The sequence below is a fragment of the Triticum aestivum genome, chromosome 1A (assembly GCF_018294505.1).
Source record: "Triticum aestivum cultivar Chinese Spring chromosome 1A, IWGSC CS RefSeq v2.1, whole genome shotgun sequence".
Lineage (NCBI taxonomy): Eukaryota > Viridiplantae > Streptophyta > Magnoliopsida > Poales > Poaceae > Triticum > Triticum aestivum.
In genome coordinates, this window is record NC_057794.1 from 209,926,945 (window position 1) to 209,940,730 (window position 13,786).

Consider the following 13,786-nt stretch of genomic DNA (forward strand, 5'->3'; position numbering starts at 1 on the left):
CAATAACCCTCGGAAGTTGGTTTAGCGATTACTAAGGCGCGACGTCTCGCACGTTCGTAGTTGGATCGTCAAGGTCGACTCCCATAGAAAACGATAGCCACCATCTCATCGAAACATCGGGACACCTTTGCCTTTATCAAGTAGTATCTGATTTTCAGGTTGCTTGGTGAGATTTTACAGTTTTTCGTAGTTTAGATCGAGTCTATTCTTCGTACCTATAGTCCACGAAAAAGCCAAAAAAAGTTTAGGGTTAGTTCATCCTATCCTAACCAATCTGAGCCTTTGCATAATCTTTTCTGTATTTGCTTTGTTGAATTTGTCGTTGCATCGTCGTGTCAAGTTGTTGGTCTTAGCGTCTAGTCCTTTAGAGTTTCGAGTTCTGTTCACAGGTTGTCACGTCGTCGCTGCCATATATCACCACCGCATCATCATCATCGCTGCTATCATATACGCCACCACATATCCGCCGCCATCACGCCAATCCGAGTTCACCTGCAACATATATCTGCTACCAGTCCGATTTCCACCAGTTTCATCGCCGCCACCAGTCCGAGATTCCACCAGATTCATCTCCGCCACCAGTCCTAGTCCGAGTCCAGTAATTGTTGCTTTGTTTTCTAGTTACAGATCACATCATACTCCGAGTCATGACAGAGTAGGACTCTCGAGATTCCGTGCTACCTGCCGAAGAAAAATAGTTCCAAACTCAAAAAAAACTAAGTCTGGAAAATTCTGGCTAGGCAGTTTTTAGACCATTTGTAGACTTTTTCGAAAAAATTGTTGCGGAGCAAAAAACAAAAAAAAACAAAAAAAGAGAAAAAAAAAGTGCAAAAAAAAGTGAAAAAAGGAAAAAAATTCAGAGTGTGCTCCTCCATTGATTACATGCAGCGCCGTGATTTTGTTAGTGTTCTAGGCTCGCGTCTCTAGCACGGTCTAGCCTAGGACCAGCACAGTACCATCGTTGAGCGTTTATTCAACTTTGCATCTCTGAATTGATTATTGCTGACCCTTTTTGCTACCATATTATAAGCCTTCCCAGCTCCACATACATCTACGTCATGCGTTTGACTCTCCCTGGTAATCGCTCTATCCAAGCTTTGAGAGTTTTGACTACGACGGTTGCCGATCACCGCCTGCTACTAGGTAAGAACTGGTAAGAATTTGAGATTTGCTTGACGGATTTGTGACACCACGACCACCTCTTGTTAGTAGTCTGTAGGATCATATTCTTATGTGTTTCTATTGTTGCTAACCATGGCAGGATCACAAGCCGACGAGACTGACTGGGAGAACATGACGAAAAAGGAGTTGCATGATAAATTTCAGCAAATGATGAGTGGACAGGTGCAAGATGTGCTAAACAGATTTGAAGAGGCCATGGAGAAGATAGATGGCATGGAGAAGACGTTCTAAACAAAGCTCGATAACAGGTTTAATGAATTGCTCGCGCGTCTTCCACCACCACCACTGGCTGCACCTAACGCACCTCTACAACAACAACAACAACGACTACCTACACATCGTGAAACAGCCCTCCGCCGAGCGAGCCGTCTCCCTCTTGCACCTGGCCAAACTGTTGGTGCTGCTGTTGATACTTCTGTGGCTCCTGCTGCTGATGCGGAGGAGGATGATTTTGCCGGAGATTACGAGGATGAGGTTGATCAAAATCAGAACTACGTGCCACCACCAGCACAACAACCACCAGGTCGTCCACATGGAAATAATGGCAATGGTAGGGCTCACCCTGAGGTACGAGATCATGACCATCTCTCTAAACTAAAATTGAATATTCCATCATTTGAGGGTAGATATGTTCCTGATATATATCTTACTTGGGACTTAGAAACTGAACAACGATTAACATGTTTACAATATCCCGAGGAGAGACGTGTTCCTGCTGCTGTTTGTGCATTCACTAGTTTTGCATGTGTTTGGTGGTCTGAGCATTGTAGATTATATCCTATTCTAGCTACTTGGGCTGCTTTGAAAACTGCTATGCGTACTCGTTGGGTTCCGCCATATTATCAACGTGAATTACTTCAAAAATTGCAGCGTTTAAGACAAGGAAAAAATTCTGTAGAAGAATATTATAAGGAATTACAAACTGGCATGATTAGATGTGGTATTGTTGAGGAGAATGAAGCTATGCTTGCATGTTTTATGGGTGGATTAAATAGAGAGATTCAGACCATCCTAGAGTATAAGGATTATAATAAAATCACTCATTTATTCCATCTTGCTTGTAAAGTTGAACGTGAAGTGCAGGATCGACAGGCATTGGCGCGAACTAACTTTTCTACAGGTCGATCTTCATCATGGACACCACGTGCATCCTCTACTTCCACTCCACCAGCACCTCCATCATGTGCCACCTCCAGTCGTGATACAAGAAAGCAGGCACAACCACCACTATCTGCCAAGAGCACACCTGCTGGACCTGCGCAGAGCTCTTCTTCTTCCATGGCATCAACAGGGCACACAAGTGATATTATTTCTCGTCTTTGTAAGGGAAGAGGACATTTTGCGAGAGAATGCCAATCTCAGCGTGTGATGATTGCTACTGAGGATGGTGGGTATGAGTCCGCTAGTGACTATGATGAGGAGACTTTGGCTCTTATTACACGTGAAGAACATGGTGGAGATGATTCTGATCATGAGACGTAATACATGGCTGCTGAAGATGCTGACAGGTATGAATGTTTAGTTGCTCAACGTGTTTTGAGTGTGCAGGTTGCACAAGCTGAGAAAAATCAGAGGCATAATTTGTTCCATACAAAGGGAGTTGTGAAGGAACGTTCTGTTCGCATCATCATAGATGGAGGGAGCTGCAATAACTTGGCTAGCATGGAGATGGTGGAGAAGTTATCTCTCACCACAAGACCACATCCACATCCTTACTACATCCAATGGTTCAACAATAGCGGCAAGGTTAAGGTAACACGTACTGTTCGTGTGCATTTTAGTATATCTACATATGCTGATTATGTTGATTGTGATGTGGTACCTATGCAAGCATGTTCCTTATTACTTGGTAGACCATGGCAATTTGATGAAAATTCTGTACACCATGGTAGAAACAATCAGTATACTCTTGTTCATAAGGATAAAAATATTACGGCCACGGGAGGCCTCCACCGCATCGCAGCCGGCCACGGGAGGCAGGAGCACGAGGCACGACCGGCGCTGGTTTGGGCGGCTGGAGCAAGAAGACCAGAGGTTGAAGAAGCACTACGGCCGTTGGATGGACATCCTACGGTCACTGGAGCTAGAATCGTGCATATTGACTAAGTTGACAAAGCCCTCCATCCCTGTCAACTTAGTAGGCCCACAAGTAAGCCTCCCACCAAAGTGGGTCCCAGCTAGCAGGGGGGTATTCATTTTTTTGTGCATAATAGGGAGGCACTTCCGGTGGGTCCGAGCTGACAGCAGGGGGAACGTTTTTTTTCGTGAAATACGGTGGCCCGTCGGGTGGGTCCCAGCAGTCAGGGGAAAACATTTTTTCCGCGATATACTGGTGGGCGTCCGGTGGGTCCCTACTGTTAGGTGGAGGAATAATTATTTTTCGCATAATAAGGAGGCACTTCCTTACGGCTGCCGTGGACCCAGCTGTCAGCCTCTCCACGTACAGTATTCTTCCGATGGAATTCGGTCGTTGACCACATTGACCATGCCGCGCCGACAGCACCACGGCGGTGGATGACGGTGAGGCCTAGGAAGGGGACGACGCAGAGCCGGGGAAGACACGACAGTGGATGCCCACGCGGAGAGGAGTACGAGGGTTCACTGGTTCGGTTGCGCTGCCGTTGCCGCAGAATAACAGGGGGTGTGGGTGAGTGGAGTGGAGGGATGGCCTGGCCAGCGGTGGGAGTAGTATGGGGGCAGTGAGGCCTCCGCGGCAGCACAGCCGACCACGGGAGGCAGGAGCAGGCGGCACGACCGGTGCTGCTTTGGGCGGCTGGAGCAAGAAGACCAGAGGTTGAAGAAGCACTACGGCCGTTGGATGGACATCCTATGGTCAGTCTTGCTAGAATCGTGCATATTGACTAAGTTGACAAAGCCCTTCATCCCCGTCAACTTAGTAGGCCCACTATACTGGGTCCCAGCTAGCAGGGGGAGTATTCATTTTTTTGTGCGGAATAAGGAGGCACTTCCTTGCATGCGAAGATATAGCTGGTGGGTCTGAGCTGTCAGCGGCGGTAACGTTTTTTTCGCGAAATACAGAGGCCGTTTCGGTGGGTCCCAGATGTCAGGTGGAGGAAATCATTATTTTGCGCGGAATAAGGAGGCATTTCCTTGCGTGCGGCTGTGGACCTAGCTACCGGCCTCTCCACGTACAGTCCACTTCAGATGCATGTCGGTCGTTGACCATGCTGACCATGCCACGCCGAGAGCACCAGGGCGATGGACGACGGCGAGGCCTAGGAAGGGAATGACACGGGGGCAGGGAAGACTCGACCGTTGTTTTTGTTTCCCACGCGGAGGGGAGTATGACTGTACGAGGGTTTACTAGTTCGCCTGCCGTCACCGGAGATTAACAGCAGGTGTGGGTGAGTAGAGGGATGGCTAGGCCAACGATGGGAGTACGGTGGGGCGGTGAGGCCTGCGCGGCAGCACAGCCGGCCGCGGGGAGGAGGGATCAGGCAGTCCCGGCGGCGCTTGTTTGAGCGGCTGGAGCAGGAAGGGCAGAGATTGAAGAAGCACGACAGCCATTGGATGGACATCCAACAGTATACAGGCCATCTGTGGAAAGCCTCAAATCTGTGGAAAATAGCATACAACTCAACTGCCATTATTTCAAATAATTTACAGCCCATTTGCTAATTCTTACGGGTTTTTTGGAGCCAATATTCTTTATGTTAGCATTACAGCCCATATTGTGGCCCCGGTTAAAAATTATACGAAATTTTGCATATGTCTGTGCGGTCTGAACTGTTTTTAATCCCGAAATTTCGAGTCACATTCAGACCGATTTTAAAAATAAATGTATATCAATATAAAATACAATAAATTGTTCACGCATAAAAATCAATGCAATTTAAAATCTCGAAATGAAAAAAAAGATATTTGAAAATAATTGCCGGTTTGATGTGTTTTAAAAATGTACAACCCATTTCTCATTACTGATAGGCCATTTTCTCGGCCAGCCGAATGAAGCTCTCCTCGTCTTGAAAGATTTGCAGCCCAACAGGCCAGATAAAGCGACTTACTTGACAAATCACAACAGAACTGGGCTAGCCATTTTCAAAAAGAAAAAAACTACTAGGCTGGTCTGTGGTAAACATAAAAGAAAAGGTTGTCTAGACAGGCCAGAGTGTCCCGCACATCCCAGTTGACACCCTGCTTCCATCTCAAAAACAAATTAGATAAATGCCACTCCAATTATGGCGATTCATGAAAATGCCACTGCAATTTCCAAACTTTGAAAAACGCCACTGCAATTTTTGCAAACTTTGTAAAACGCCACTGCAGTTTGCAAACTTTGAAAAACGCCACTCCAGACTTCAAAAAATGCCACTAGAAATTGCGTGAAATGGCATTTTTCAAAGTTTGGAAATTGCAGTGGCATTTCTCGGATACACCAGATTTGGAGTGGCATTTATCAAATTAACCCAAAACAAAAAAACTGGGCGAGCTACTGGGTCCCTAGTGTCAGTCGCTCGTTGTGCAATTCTCTCGTTTATTGACTACGTTGACAATGGCATGTGACCCAGATGTCAGAAATCCACTAGGAGGAGCCATTTTTTTATTGGCTTGAAATAAGGGGGCACTTGCTTGCGTACTGCCATGACCTTGGTGGGTCCCTGCTATTATCCTCTCCATGTACAATCATCTCCTAATTGTGTACGCGTCAACTTGCTAGGTCCACAAGTCAGCCTCTAAACTGTGGAGGACAAATACAACCCATTTAAAAAATAACAGCCCATTCCATACGTTCAAATAGAAAGTTCAACATTCAGAGCAAAGTAACAGGTCTGATCCACATATAGAGTATTGAACTTCCACGTTGACAACCATCATAGCCAAGTTAACTATCTACTACCACTAACACTCTAGTAGCATACAAGTACTAACTTACTCTTAGCTAACTAGACAATGCCGGCCGCCATCTGCTGTCCATGCTAAACGCGGGCACTGGCGTCCTCTGCCTCGCCTCGGACTTGCCAGAGGTGCGATAGGGCATGTTGCTCGCGCGCGTTGGACCTTTCCATGCCAGCGTGGTCCACCGAAGCTTCGGCTTCCAAGCGGGAAACCCACTTGACGAGCTGGTAGTAAAAATCGGCGTCGCGAACGCGTGCGTGCCCGACAGCCTCCAGGGCTATTTGCCGGGCACCGGCCTCCATGTAGTCGGCCCAGTTGCGGGTGCTCTGCTCGCGACTTAGAGCGTCGGTGCGCTGCTGCTCCATGTCCCGCTGGCGGCGCAAATCGGTGATATGCCACTCCTCAGCGAGGCGGTCGCGCTCCAACAACTCCTGCTCCTCCGCCATGCGGTCGCGCTCCAACAACTCCTCAATCTCCGCATTGCCATCTAAAGACAGATAGAATGCCTCCTCCCTCTGTCTGCCTTCTGGTTAAAACCCGAACACTAGTTCCTGCTGCTATACATACTGGACCGATTACTAGAGCTCGCACACGCCAATTGAATTATCAGGTACTTTCACACGGGCGCGGCCAATCGTACGGGTGTAGTGGCATGTTCACAAAAAAGGGATCAAACGCTCAGCCTATGTATTTCTCGTGTAAATAGATAATTTAGTGCCATTGGTTATTTACTTTAAACATAATGCATTAACGTGTTAGTGTAGAGGCGCACAAAAAGAAATGGATATTGTAGTCAGCTACTTAAAAGTGTTACCTCATATGATTACATAGCCTCCATTTCATAAATTGTGTACCCGTTGAATTCATATATGAATATTACATATCTTACTTCAAAGTAGAAATTTAAATCATCCATGACTAATGAATTTGAATGCAAGAGTAACAATGGTGCATGTTCATGATAGCTACATTGGTTGTTTGAAGAAACATCACTGTAACTTTGGCATGCACAACTAAAAAGGCTTATTTAAATAGAAAAAATGTGATATGTGAGTGTCCAATCTTTATAGCGTTGAATCGATATTGTACCTTTGGCCACGACACAAAGTAGATATTGACTTATGTTCAAGCGATGCACGTCCACGATCGCTAGATAGTGATACGTGAATGAATTGTGCAATCTCTCACACACGCATACATATCTCATTTCCCTGTGGGCATCGGAATCACACACGCGCACTTCGTGTATTTCTCTCCCTCCGTCAGGGTTAAATTCGTCTTTCTACCCCATCCTACAAGTCTCTCACACAGAAACACACACGCTCTCTATGTCTAACACGCCCACCCCTTTAATTCCGCCCACCCAAAGCCACTAATGTCTCTCACACATATGCTATCTACCTATCCCTTAATATAGCTAGATATGTGTCACACAAACTTCTTCTCCCTACTACCAAGATGCCCATGCTTTGCACGGAACATCAAGATGCATTTGTATGAGAAGTTTATCTTGTGGGAGAAAAGGATGGACGAGGGAATGCCTTATTTGCAAATGTGGAGAGGGGTGTGGGTATCTTTTTGCAAAATTGCCATAGTTTCCTTCCTGTCCGTCGGATATAAATTGGATGGCCTATATTGCAGGATGGCAGGAACACCATCATCACCAACTCTGTTTTTTATAAGAGTAGATATATGTGAGTGTCACTACCCCCCCCCCCACACCCACACTTCCCAACACCGAAGGGGTAGGGTGACACCTCGATCTTAATACTAATCTATCGACTGGCTTCTCTCTCAAACATACAAACACACACTACCCGACACCGAAGGAGTAGGGTGGCACATCGATCTTGATAATAATCTATCTACTCCTCTTTCAAACACACACACACACACACTCGCTAGTTGTGCCTCTGTGCCTACCGCGCACACTCTCGATACGTCTTTCTCTCCCTCCTCCCCCACCAACAATGACAGCAGAAGGGTGACAACTCGATCTGATCATAATCTGTCAATTGGCTTCTATCTCAAACATTGTGTCTTAGTGCCTCGCTCGGTAGCCCCCTGGATATGTAGACTTCTCGCGCGCGCACAACTGTAGTGACGATGACGCTGAACCCAATGTGCCTTGTTTTTGCCGGCCTCATGTGATAGTTTTCACCCTGTTTTCTATTAATTAACAAGGCAACCTTTTCTTTGTTTCTACTAGTGAATCTGAAATCATTCAGGGCAGACATAAAATATATCACTTCAACCCAATTATCGTAGCAACTATTTTAAAAGAAATAAGCTAGCTGCCCGTGCGTCGCACGGAACATCAAGATGCATTTGTATGAGTAGTTTATCTTGTGAGAGAAAAGGTTGAACGAGGGAAGGCCTTATTTGCGAACGTGGAGAGACGTGTGGGTATATTTTTGCAAAATTGCCATAGTTTCTTTCCTATCTGTTAGATATAAATCCGACGGCCTATATTGCAGGATGGCACGCACACCATCATCACCAACTCTGTTTTCTACTCCCTCCGTCCGAAAATACTTGTCATCAAAATGGATAAAAAGAGATGTATCTAAAACTAAAATACGTCTAAATACATTTCCTTTTATCCATTTTGATGACATGTATTTCCGGACGGAGGGAGTATTTGTCTTTTTAGAGATTTCAACAAGTGACTATGACCGGACTTACCAACATACTCAAAAAGTAGTCCATAATTTTGATGTTACCCTCTTTTCTTGGCAGTGCAGTGCCATCTGGATACCTCATAAATAAATAAAGTACTACATGATACTAATATATGATACATGGCGCAGGAGTACTAAGTATTATTAATACAGTTTTGCTAGAACTCATCTAGATGAGATATAATTTGGTCTCATTCATCTTTTATAGCCATTGGATGTGATGCTATATAAGATGCATGTGTGCTGACGTGGGTTGTATTTGTTCTTGTGCAACGAACTGACCACTGCATGTCATGTTTGATAGTCTCAAGTCATTAAAAGCATACAAGCCCCACATCTCTTCTTGGATGATTCCTCCGTTCCTTGATATAAGGTGTATAGATTTTTGAGAAAAAATACAAAATATAAGGTGTATTACATTGCACCACTCATTTGGATAATTTTCTTAGGGATTTGATTACAATTTCTTATACAAGGCAAGATCCTCTACTTTCTCATGTTAATTAGTCAGGTGTAATCTCGTCCAAAACTTGTGAAATTTTCCCTTCACGTGCATTCTTTAATTTCCATGCCAAAAACTATACACCCTATATTTAGGAATGGGGGGAGTATTTGGTTTTCGTAAGATGACTTAATACTCACCTAGATGGAGGGAGTATTCGATTTGATAGCGGGCGGCATAGTTCACGATACGGCTTTAATGCAGACGAGGGAGGGAGTAGCGGTTCCCGATATGTTGAACGGCCAATGCATCCTTCTTCAACTAATGCATGAGGGAAGTAATGGGAGGAGGTCCGAGAAAAGAGGCTGCACGGTGAATGCAATGCAGTTTCCCCTCATTGCCCTAATATAAAGGAGCCCCTCCATTCCAATGCATCTACCACATCGTACGCACCTAAGCATTTGCCTAAGCACCTACACTAAGCGCAAAAGAGCTCACTCCAGACCCATGGCGGCGATGCTCGTGAGCGGCCAGTGGTTGTGCTAGATGGTCCACGACGCCGGCCTGCTGCATGGCACCGAGGATCGTCTCCAGACGGTGTTGGAGACCGGCTCGTGGATGGTCGCCTTTGACGCCAACTACGACTCTCAGTTGGACCAGATGATCATTGCCACCAGCAAAAGTTCACCGTCCTGAAGAAGCTCACGGACGACATCGTCGTACTCCTCCAGCCCGCGCGCCGGGCTCCTAATTGCCTGCCACCCTAATCGGCCTCCATGGCCGGAACCTCTTTCAAGCACTGGTGGCCCTGCGACTACCCGCCGACGCCACAAAGAATGTCCATCTGGAGGTCACGCTCGCCGCGAGGTGCCTCGCCCTGCAAGAATTCATCGACCTACACATCCACATGTACGAGGAAATTGTGTACATAGGTATCTACAAGGCCAGTGAGGACGCTACGATGTTGGCCTTCCTCAACCGGCTGGAAGCCTTGGATGCCTTTGCTGAGAAGCACCTCGACCTCGCCACAAAAGCCGCCGCTCCTTAGCCGCCAGTCGGTGGCCCGGCGCACTAAGTTGAGGAGGAGGAGGTCGTACGTTCATGGATCCATCTTTCTTCTTGCCTTCTGTAACCACCACTGCGATCGCATCATCATGGCCTTAATTCTTATTATGTTGTTGCATTCTCGTTCCAGTCAATACCGACATGTGCGATCCCTTTGCTTAATTACATGCATCACTGTAACTAGTACTCCATCCATTAATTTATAAGTTGTGCTTACCTTTTCCATCAACTTCGTGCAACGCGCGGGCATCTTTTGCTAGAAACACTAGAATATGTCTATATAATCTGTATGTGATAGTCCATTTGAAATCTCAAAAAAGACAAATATTTAGGTACGGAGGGAGTAATATATTAGGAGGATATCAAAACAATAGTGATTTCTTTCAAGTTTGTGAACAAATACTACTATTCTACTACTTTGGATCCGTCGCAACGCACGAGCACATTGCTGGTAAAAGAAAAAGGCATGCCGCGTTCGCGTTGCACCCCCACATGCCCGGGAATCGGGAGTACAACACGGCCCGTCCGGCACGACACATGGCTTAGGGAAGGCGTGTTGCCTAGCATTTTCACTTTCATGTGGGACCGCCGTTGAGCAAACCAACACCCCGCCCGCCACCGGGTTGGAAAAAAGAAACGAGGGGAAGATCTAGCTGTAGCACGGAAGCCAAGAAATTTGGTGTCAGACGGGGCTCATTGATAGAGTAGGAGCATTTCGTACTAGTACTACTCCTACTAGTACCAAGTTTGTACTCCTAATACTATATTACTAGTACTACCACTATACAACTACCAGGTACGTGCACGGCACAACATCGTAGGAACAAAAAGCGGGAAGATCTTGTTTTGGGTGATTTATCATTTTTTCAATCAACGTAGTATGAATAATATGATGTGGGGGGGACCCATGAAGCTTATGTGGCTTGGTTGCATGGCTACGGAAGGTTAGAGAAAAATAAATAGATAATGTGTTTAGAGTGCACTCCACTAAATAGATATATATACTTTGGATCCATTGCAACGGACCAGCACATCTATATCTATACCCCCTATATAGTGTGTGAAAAACTTTGAAAGTTGGTCGTTGGATGAAGCCAATCCGACGGTACAAAGATGGCAAATCCGAGCACTACTGGCTGCTAGATATCATCCACCAGATTCTGCCACATGTATAATCTAGAAGACTCCATGGTTGAACTTAATTCATGACTAAGGGCCTCTTTGATTCATAGGATTGCAGAAACACAGGAATAGGAAAAAGTAGGATTGGAATGGCATGTTCATTGGATCCCTATAGGATTTGAGTTTGTTTGATTGTGTCACATGAAAAACAAAGGATTTTTTTCAAGAGGTTGGAGTGCATGTTATAATTCCTGTGAAACGCAGTACAAATGAATCCTTAGGAAAATATTCGACATGATTCAATCCTACGAATCAAACGACCAACGTAGGAAAAATTCCTAAGGATTCTAATCCTTCAAAGATCCTATGAAAATCTTTTGAATCAAACAGACCCTAAATTTGCCACAACTAAGCTTAAGCAAAGTTATTAGTTCTTCAAAACGAGAGAAACAAGTTGGCAAGCCTAAGGGAATCTTGCCACATTTTTTGTGTGTATGTCATGTGGGGCCTTAGTATGGCTGGCCTAAGGTGTGGCTTGAATCAATCACTCGCCTAAGTTAATCAAACTTGCCTAACCTTACATTCCACCAGATTTTGCCACATGTTAGAATCCAGAAAGCTCCACATGTAGAAGCATAATGCACAAACCACCAGAATCTCATGCGTGCAATGCACGTGTGTCACATCCCTAGCTTCTGGCATTGCACTAGGGTAACTTCATGTGTGAATCATGTTTAAACTTTGAAAGAAACTTGAAATGGGGATTGCCTAAACCCTAGCATTAAAGGAATTCACTAGGTTCAACCAAAATATTTCCAGTAAATCCAAATGGCTTTAAAAAATGTTCATCATTCTTGGAAAAAACTGGAAACAGTAACCAGAGGTGATGCACATTTTTGCATGACATATTTGGGCTCTGGATTAAATAATATGTTATTTGAATTTGGGCATTTAAATGCTAGTAAATATTTTAAATGCCCAAGTAATCCTAAATTGAAATGTTCCATGTTGGGTATATTCTATACAGTGGGCATGTTCAGTTTGGTGATTTTTGAAAGGGTCTAGGTATTTTTAGAAAAGCCACAAAGATTACAGAAAAATAGAAAAGAAAAATAGAGAGAGAGAGAAACCCACCTGGGCCTCACCTGTGCTGGCCCAGCCCACCTGGCTTGTGCCAGTCGTCACCCACCTCTGCCGCTAGGCAGAGGCGTGTCGCCGGCGCGCGCACCCGTGGCAACCTCCTGCTTCCACCTCCTGCTGCCTCCCTGCCGTCTCCCCATCGCCCTGGCGTTGCCACGCACCCCCCCCCCCCGAGACCCCTCTCTCCTCCCCCTCACTCGCTACTCTCTCTCCCCTCCCCTATCTTGCTCTCTTCCCCACCACCGAGCGTGCCCGTCGCCGCCGCTCGCTGCCACAGCGTCCACCGGCCACCCCTCGACCCCTCTCCGTCTCCGGGAGCTCCGCCATCATCTACTACATCTCCTCGACGACGGAAGCAAGCCCGGATGCCCGGAAGCGTCTCCATCAAGCTCGTCCCCGCCGCCTCTGCCCGGAGATCGCCGCCGTCGTTCCGTCGTCACCAAGCCGTCCTCGAGCCCACTTAGCGTCTCATCCGACTCCTCGTGAGCTCCTCTTCCTCTCCCCTCACTCCGTGCACTCGATTTCGTCCCCTAGCTAGCTGCCCCGTCGGACCCGAGAGCTCATCGCCGCCGTAGTTCATCACCGCCGTGGCCAGGGCCACCCCAGCTTGCGCCTGAGCGCGTCACCGTGTTCGCTGCACCCCCAGGAGCCCGCAGGACCCTTCAGTTTCCCCTCTAGTGCCCCCACAGCCACCCACCTACCTCCCTGGATGCGGGCGAGCCCGGGCTACGCCCCGATGCCCTTAGCCACCGCCCCCGTCGCCTTTAGCGCAAGTCCGGTGCGTTGCCGCCGCGGATTTGGTCGCCGCCGGCCAACTCCGGCGACAGCCGACGTGGCGGGGTCATTAGTGCTAATCCCCGCCAGCTGGACCGCACCTAGTCACTGACAGAGGGCCCCGCAGTGGGTCAAAGCCCGGTTAGTGCCGGGTTTGACCCGGGGTTGACCTCGGTTTGACCCTTGAGTCACTGACATGCGGGCCTCGCCCGGCTAAGCAGTTAGTTAGAGCTAAACTTAATTAAGTTAGTTTAGTTAGTCACTGACCAGCGGGCCCAGTGTTGTTTAGTTAGTTTAGTTAACCCAAATAGTTAACTGTGAGACTGACTAGTGGGGCCCAGCCGTCAGGTTTGACCTGGCCAGCCATGGTTGACCTGATGATGTCACCCTTACATCATGCTGATGCAGTAAAACCTTTTCTGGATTTTAAATAAATCTAAATGATTTATTTATTTCAGAAAATATCTAAAACTTCTAAAAATCATAGAAAATAATCTATAACTCAAAATGAACTAAATTATAT